The sequence below is a fragment of the Macaca nemestrina genome, chromosome 1 (genome assembly GCF_043159975.1).
Source record: "Macaca nemestrina isolate mMacNem1 chromosome 1, mMacNem.hap1, whole genome shotgun sequence".
NCBI classification, from domain to species: Eukaryota; Metazoa; Chordata; class Mammalia; order Primates; family Cercopithecidae; genus Macaca; species Macaca nemestrina.
The window spans coordinates 207470437-207477424 of record NC_092125.1 but is presented as its reverse complement, the minus strand read 5'-3'; the positions used below and the strand labels follow the sequence as shown (position 1 = coordinate 207477424).

Genomic DNA, 6988 nt, shown 5'->3' with positions numbered 1-6988 from the left:
GCGCCTGTAGTCCCAGCTACTCAGGAGGCTGAGGCAGGAGAATGGCGGGAACCCGGGAGGCGGAGCTTGCAGTGAGCCGAGATCGCGCCACTGCACTCCAGCCTGGGCGACAGAGCGAGACTCCGTCTCAAAAAAAAAAAAAAAAAAAAAAAAAAAAAGAAAGAAAAGAAAAGATAAAAAGAAAAGAACAAAATAAAAGAAAAAAGAAAAGAGAGATACTTAAAAAAATTTTTTTAGGCCGGGTGCGGTGGCTCAAGCCTGTAATCCCAGCACTTTGGGAGGCCGAGATGGGCGGATCACGAGGTCAGGAGATCGAGACCATCCTGGCTAACACGGGGGTCCGTCTTTACTAAAAAATAAAAAAAAAAAAACTAGCCGGGCGAGGTGGCGGGCGCCTGTAGTCCCAGCTACTCGGGAGGCTGAGGCAGGAGAATGGCGTAAACCCGGGAGGCGGAGCTTGCAGTGAGCCGAGATCCGCCCACTGCACTCCAGCCTGGGCGACAGAGTGAGACTCCATCTCAAAAAAAAAAAAAATTTAAAAAAAAGGAAGATTTTTGTTCTTCCCGTCGGAAGGTTTTCCAGAGAAGAGAACCATCTTCAGTGTTACAGCTCTTTTTTTTTTTTTTTTTTTTTTTGAGACGGAGTCTTGCTCTGTTGCCCAGGCTGGACTGCAGTGGCCGGATCTCAGCTCACTGCAAGCTCCGCCTCCCGGGTTTACGCCATTTCTCCTGCCTCAGCCTTCCGAGCAGCTGGGACTACAGGCGCCCGCCACCTCGCCCAGCTAGATTTTTGTATTTTTTAGTAGAGACGGGGTTTCACCGTGTCAGCCAGGATGGTCTCGATCTCCTGACCTCGTGATCCGCCCGTCTCGGCCTCCCAAAGTGCTGGGATTACAGGCTTGAGCCACCGCGCCCGGCCAGTGTTACAGCTCTTTTAGAATTTGTCTAAGAGACAAATTTCAGTGAACACTGGAAAACGTGATAGGCAAATTTATTTATTTATTTATTTATTTTTGAGACGGAGTCGCGCTCTGCCGCCCAGGCTAGAGGTGCAGTGGCCGGATGTCCGCTCACTGCAAGCTCCGCCTCCCGGGTTAACGCCATTCTCCTGCCTCAGCCTCCCGAGTAGCTGGGACTACAGGAGCCCGCCACCACGCCCGGCTGATTTTTGGTATTTTTTTAAGTAGAGACAGGGTTTCACCTTGTTAGCCAGGATGGTCTGGATCTCCTGACCTCGTGATCCGCCCGTCTCGGCCTCCCAAAGTGCTGGGATTACAGGCGTGAGCCACCGCGCCCGACCCTGAGAGGCAAATTCTAAAAGAGGTGTAACGCTGAAAATTTTAACTATACCAATACCCATAATCAACTGATGGACGTCTGGGAGCTGAGCTTTCCAACATTTTGCTTCCTCTGTCCAGTTCTCTGCTGTTGTTTCTCTTTTGAACAGCAGATGGCAGGATAATCCCACAACAGGTGGTTATGATTTAATTTAATTGCAATGAGAAGAAAATTGCTTCTTTTCCCACATGTATTTCTTTCCTGAGATAAACAGCACATAGGGTATCTGCCTCTTTATTGGAAGTAAGATATGTAAGAAGGTAGCTTTTCAGCCAGGAACATCAAGGTAACTAACATAAATTCTGAGCCTTAGATTATTACACTGTGCAAAACCAAGTTTCTGAGAAAGGAGCAAACGGAGGTTGAAAGCCAACTGTTAAAATTCCACATATTCTAGGTTTCCTCAGTTAATAATCATAAAAAGTTTACAGCAGAAAGTCACAGAGGCCCTTCTGTTGCAATTGTTAGGGTTTAGAGTCAGTGGGAACACCCTTCTCACCTAGGGGATTTTAAAAGCCAATCCCACCCCCTCCCCACAATCCTCTCCTCTAACACTCATTTCCCATCCCCTCACAAAATTGCCAGGATAATTGACTCTTAGATGAGATGAGTTTGACTTTCTACCCTGATTTTGTAACAGAAGTTCTTTTGGTGAGGTTCTTTGTTTGAAAATGCACAATAAAAATGGCTTTAGAATGACTTCAGAGAACTCTTTCTTTTTCTGGTGCCAATAACAGATTCCAAAGCAGCTATTATTCTATTATTTGAGGTGGGCGATAGGATCCCTTCAGACTGTTTAAGTATCGGTTTTCAAAGTGCCTAGGAACCTGAAATGTCCTGTATGGTATATTTGCAGGTGCACAATTGGCCAAGTGCTCCAGGGGTTATAAAGGTTGCCTTCCTGTAGTTGGAATAGACATATTTAGCCTCTTACTGAAATTGAAGGCTGCAATGTCGATAACAAATCTGATTCTAACTCTCCTGTGTCACTTCAGCCCAAAGGTGCCTTTGTCTCCCAGAAGAAAGAGGTTAGAGGTAAGTGAATGGCCCTTAACCAGAGCCATATAGAAAACATTGCTAAGGAAGACTTCTGTCCTGAGAGTGGAGGTTTAGGGCTGTTGTGTGTGAAGCAAATTTGCTTTGTTCACGCCAATCTGACTGAATGCAAGTATTGCTGAGGTGACCGGAGCTGAGGAGCAGCAAACTGCTTTAAAAGCAGCTTTCAGTGGGAAACTTTAAGCATACAATGACTTTCTTTTTGTTAAACATAATTCTCCAACCTTGCTTTTTATTGCACTAACCAAAATAAATCTGGATAAACTTAAAAGGCTGCCTCGATGTCAATAAGAAAATGGATATTGTCTCTCCCAAAAGTGTTTGAATGGTAGTACATAATCCTAGCTACATCCAGATAAGAATACACCTCCGCCTGTAGAAAGCTTTCCTGGAACGGAATATCACCGAGTATTCACTTTGGGGCTTGATGGTTCCAGCCCATCTTACTAAAACTTCTAAAGAAATAGTTTGCCTGGTCTTTCACTCCTCCATTTGTAGTTAATACTTATGTCTACTTAGTGGTGTTCTGAACTCCTTTTATTTCTCAAGGTCTCTGGCATTTGATGATACCTGTGTAGCAGGAGCTTTCATCATACCAAACACAGGGTGGTGTTTAGTGGAGAAGGGGCCAGGAGAGAGGAAAAAAGCCTAGGCTTTTCCCTAAGTTACTTAACTTGGAAAACCAGTGGGCTCCTTTTAAGATTAAATGTGTCTTTAAAATACCAGGATCTTCAGTTATGAAGATATGGACGAAACTGCCTCCCCTAGACAAACCTGAGGTGGGGGATGTAGGTGTCACATTCAAATCAAAAAGGTGCCTCTCAACAGGAAAGATTTAATCAGCTCTCCTTCCCAGGATCGGCTGCCAGGTTTGAACGTTTACTTGTCTGTGTTCCAGGCAGGAGAACTGCTAATTATGGGAGCAATTCCCATGGCTACAGAGAAGAACTGTCTGAGCTGGGGAGTCAAAGCTCTGATCAAGAGGGGACTGAGAGGAAAAAAGCCCCCAACATTCTCAGAGAAAATTCTGGAGTTGACAAGATACATGCCTTCTCTGCAGGAATGCCCCCGATATCTGGCATTTGAAGATCTAGAAACATCCTTCCCTTCACCTTCCTAACTTATGTGTTAAGAATCCCTTTGTTTGACAAACAGAATTTTCAAAGCAGTTTCTTTCATTCAAACACTACCTGATAAGTTTGTTTTGGAAAAAACACAGAATGAGGACTTTACTAAGAGTGATTCTCACAAATGACGGTACCTGAAAAGAGGCAAACTTTTTTCAGGGCAGCCAAAATGGCACAAGATTTGGAACCTGTTGCCTCATCCTTGGCAAAGAGACCACTGGATCCTTTCCGCTCTGTGTAAAATAAGCTGTGTCAAAGTTTACTTTTCTTGTGGCACAAAATCTAGAGTCACAGTGAGCTTCTTCATCATTAGCTTCAATTTATATTCTGCCTCTCTTCTTTGTCCATTATTCAGGGCACCTGCTCTCTGTCCCTCCCCCACTACTCCAGCTGTCTGTCTGTCTCATTTGTGTCAATTAGGAATTCAATACTGCTTGATTTAATTGAATGACTTCCCCTGTACAGAATCCCAACTACAGACAGGGCATCAACCATCACTCCCATTCCCCAGAATAAAAAACTCTAAAAAGCCAAAGGCATGCAAGGATGCCTAAGAAAAGAGCAAGTGGTCCTTGCTAGCTTTGCCAATGAGCCTGAGAAAGATGGCAAGACTGCATTTCCTGACACCCAGTTATGTATTTGGTGGCCTACCAAGAGTCAGCACTGCATCCAAGATCATTCGAGTCTACCCTATTTAGTAAAGGTCTTCAAAGAGGATCTTAAGGCTTAGAAACCAAGAACCAACTGGAATAAATAAACTTTGTATACCACTTCCTAGTATACAACATGCTTTCCCATCCTCAGAAGAATGACTTTGTCTTTCTGTTAATTCAGTAATTGAAAACATCGGTCCTATTCTTTAGTCAACTGCCTCTATTCACCTACTATGTGCCAGGCAGTGTTATTGGAGCTGCAAACATTGTCCTAAGAACAGAAAATAAAATAAAGTTCTTATTCTCATGCAACTTACATTCTAATGGGAAGGATCAAAATAATAGATAAGTAAACCTATAGTGTATTAAATGATAAGGAGGGTATTGAGAATCATAAAGCAGTGTTAAGGGAGATAGAAATTATGGTTTGGGCAGACCCAAACCACAATTTTTTAGTTTACAAAAGGTAGAGAGAAAAAACTCACTGATGAGGTGATTTGAGCTGAGACATAAAAGAAGAGGGAGAACAAGCCATACAAACATGAGGGGGAGGAGCTGCCAAGCAGAAGGCAGAGCAAATGCACAGGTCCTGACACAGGAGTTTCCTTGTTGAAGGAGACCAGTGTAGCTAAATAGAAGAAGCCAAGAGAAAGATGTAAGAGAGGTCAGGAAAGTGGGAGTGGAGGGGGCAGACTTGTAAGGCCTTGTAAATCATTGTAGGGTCGTTGTTTATTTTGTTTTGTTTTGTTTTGTTTTAGACAGACTCTCGCTCTTTTGCCCAGGCTGGCTAGAGTGCAGTGGCACAGTCTCGGCTCATTACAACCTCCGCCTCCCAGGTTCAAGCAATTCTCCTGCCTCAGCCTCCCGAGTAGCTGGGATTACAGGTGTGCACCACCACACCCAGCTAACTTTCATATTTTTAGTATAGACAGGGTTTCACCATGTTGGCCAGGCTGGCCGTGAACTCCTGGGCTCAAGTGATCTGCCCGCCTTGGCCTCCCAAAGTGCTGGGATTACAGGTGTGAGCCATTGTGCTCGACCTCTGTTTTTTATTCTGAGTGAGATGAGAAGTCACTGGAGGGTTTTTAGTAGGGGAGATACTTATGTTTTATGATATGACATAAAATTATTTAATTTTTTACAACGGGGTCACCCAGGCTGGAGTGTAATGACGCAGTCATAGCTCACTGCAGCCTTGAACTCCTAGGCTCAAGTGATCCTCCTGCCTCAGCCTCCTAAGTAGCTAGGACTACAGGTGTGAACCACTATGCCCAGCTAATTTTTAATTTTTTTTGAAGATATTGGGTTTCACTATGTTGCCCAGGCTGGTCTCAAACTCCTGGCCTCAAGTGATCCTCCTGCCTTGGCCTCCCAAAACACTGGGGTTACAGGTACAGGCCACCACACTCAGCCTCTAAAAAAATTTATGGGTACATAAGTTGTAAATAAGATTTATGTTTTTAAAGGATTATTATGGCTGCTGTGTAGAAAATAGAAGGTGGGGGCGCAAGAGCTGAAGCAGGGAGACCAGTTAGGAGGCAATTGCAGGAATCAAAGCAAGAAATAATGGTGGCTTGGGTCAGGGTGGTGGTAGCAGTGCAGGTGGTGACAAGTGGTCATATTTTGGAGGTAGAGGTGGCAGGATTTGCTGATGGATATGATGAGGAATATAAGAGAAATAGAGAAGAGTCAAGAATATTGTGAAGCTTTTGGCCCAAGCAACTATTAGATAATAGTGGAAAGAACAGAGTCCTTGAATCAGAAGCTGTGACAGACTAAATCTCAATTCTACGGTTTCTGGGTTGTGTAATCTTGGGCAAGTCACTGAACCTCTCTGAGCATCAGTTTCTTCATCAGTAAGAACCTTTTGAAATATTGTGGCTCTAGGATCTTCTCAATTCTCTCCTTATTAACTTATTCTCTAATGGCTTCCCACTGTATTTAGAATAAAATACAAACTCCTCTGAGGTCCAAGAAAGCCCTGTATGGAGTGGCCTCACCTACCTCTCCAACCTATCAGTCACATTGAGCTTCTTTTTGTGTTTGGCTGGTAACAAATAGAACCTGGTAACCCAACCCAACCCCTCCCCTCCCCTCTCCTCCCCTCTCTCTTTTTTTTTTTTTTTTTTTTTTTGACAGGGTCTTGCTCCGTCACTAAGGCTGAAGTGCAGAAGTGAGATCAGAGATCATGTCACAGCTCACTGTAGCCTTGACTTACCAGGTTCAAGCAATCCTCCCACCTCAGCCTCCTGAATTGCTGGGACTATAGGCACATGCCACCACACTCAACTAATTTAAAAAAAAATTGTAGGCTGGGCACAGTGGTTCACGCCTATAACCCCAGCACTTTGGGAGGACGAGGAAAGCCAGGAGTTTGAGACCAACCTGGCCAACATGGTGAAACCCCACCTCTACTTAAAATACAAAAAATTAGCTGGGCATGGCGGCTGGCGCCAATAGTTTCAGCTACTCTGGGGGATAAGGCGGGAGAATCGCTTGAACCCAAGAGATGGACACTGTACTGAGCCGAGATCATGCCACAGAAGTCCAGCCTGAGAGACAGAGCGAGACACTTCTCAAAAAAAAAAAAAATATATATATATATATACACACACACACACACATACACACACACATATATATATACACACACACATATATATATTGTAGAGACTGGGGGGGTCTCCTTATGTTGCCCAGTTGAATTCCTGGGCTCAAGCAATCCTCCCACCTTGGCCCTGCAAAGTGCTGGGATTACAGGCATGAGCCACTGCACCCAGCCAGAATTTGGTAACTTCCCATCTTTTTTTTTTTT

The 6988-nt window shown here is 44.2% G+C and overlaps 1 pseudogene; it reads left to right on the top strand.

Moving 5' to 3' along the window:
* Window positions 1-917: 917 nt before the first annotated feature.
* Window positions 918-956, top strand: LOC112429114 (U7 small nuclear RNA; annotated as a pseudogene).
* The last annotated feature ends 6032 nt before the right edge of the window (window positions 957-6988 follow it).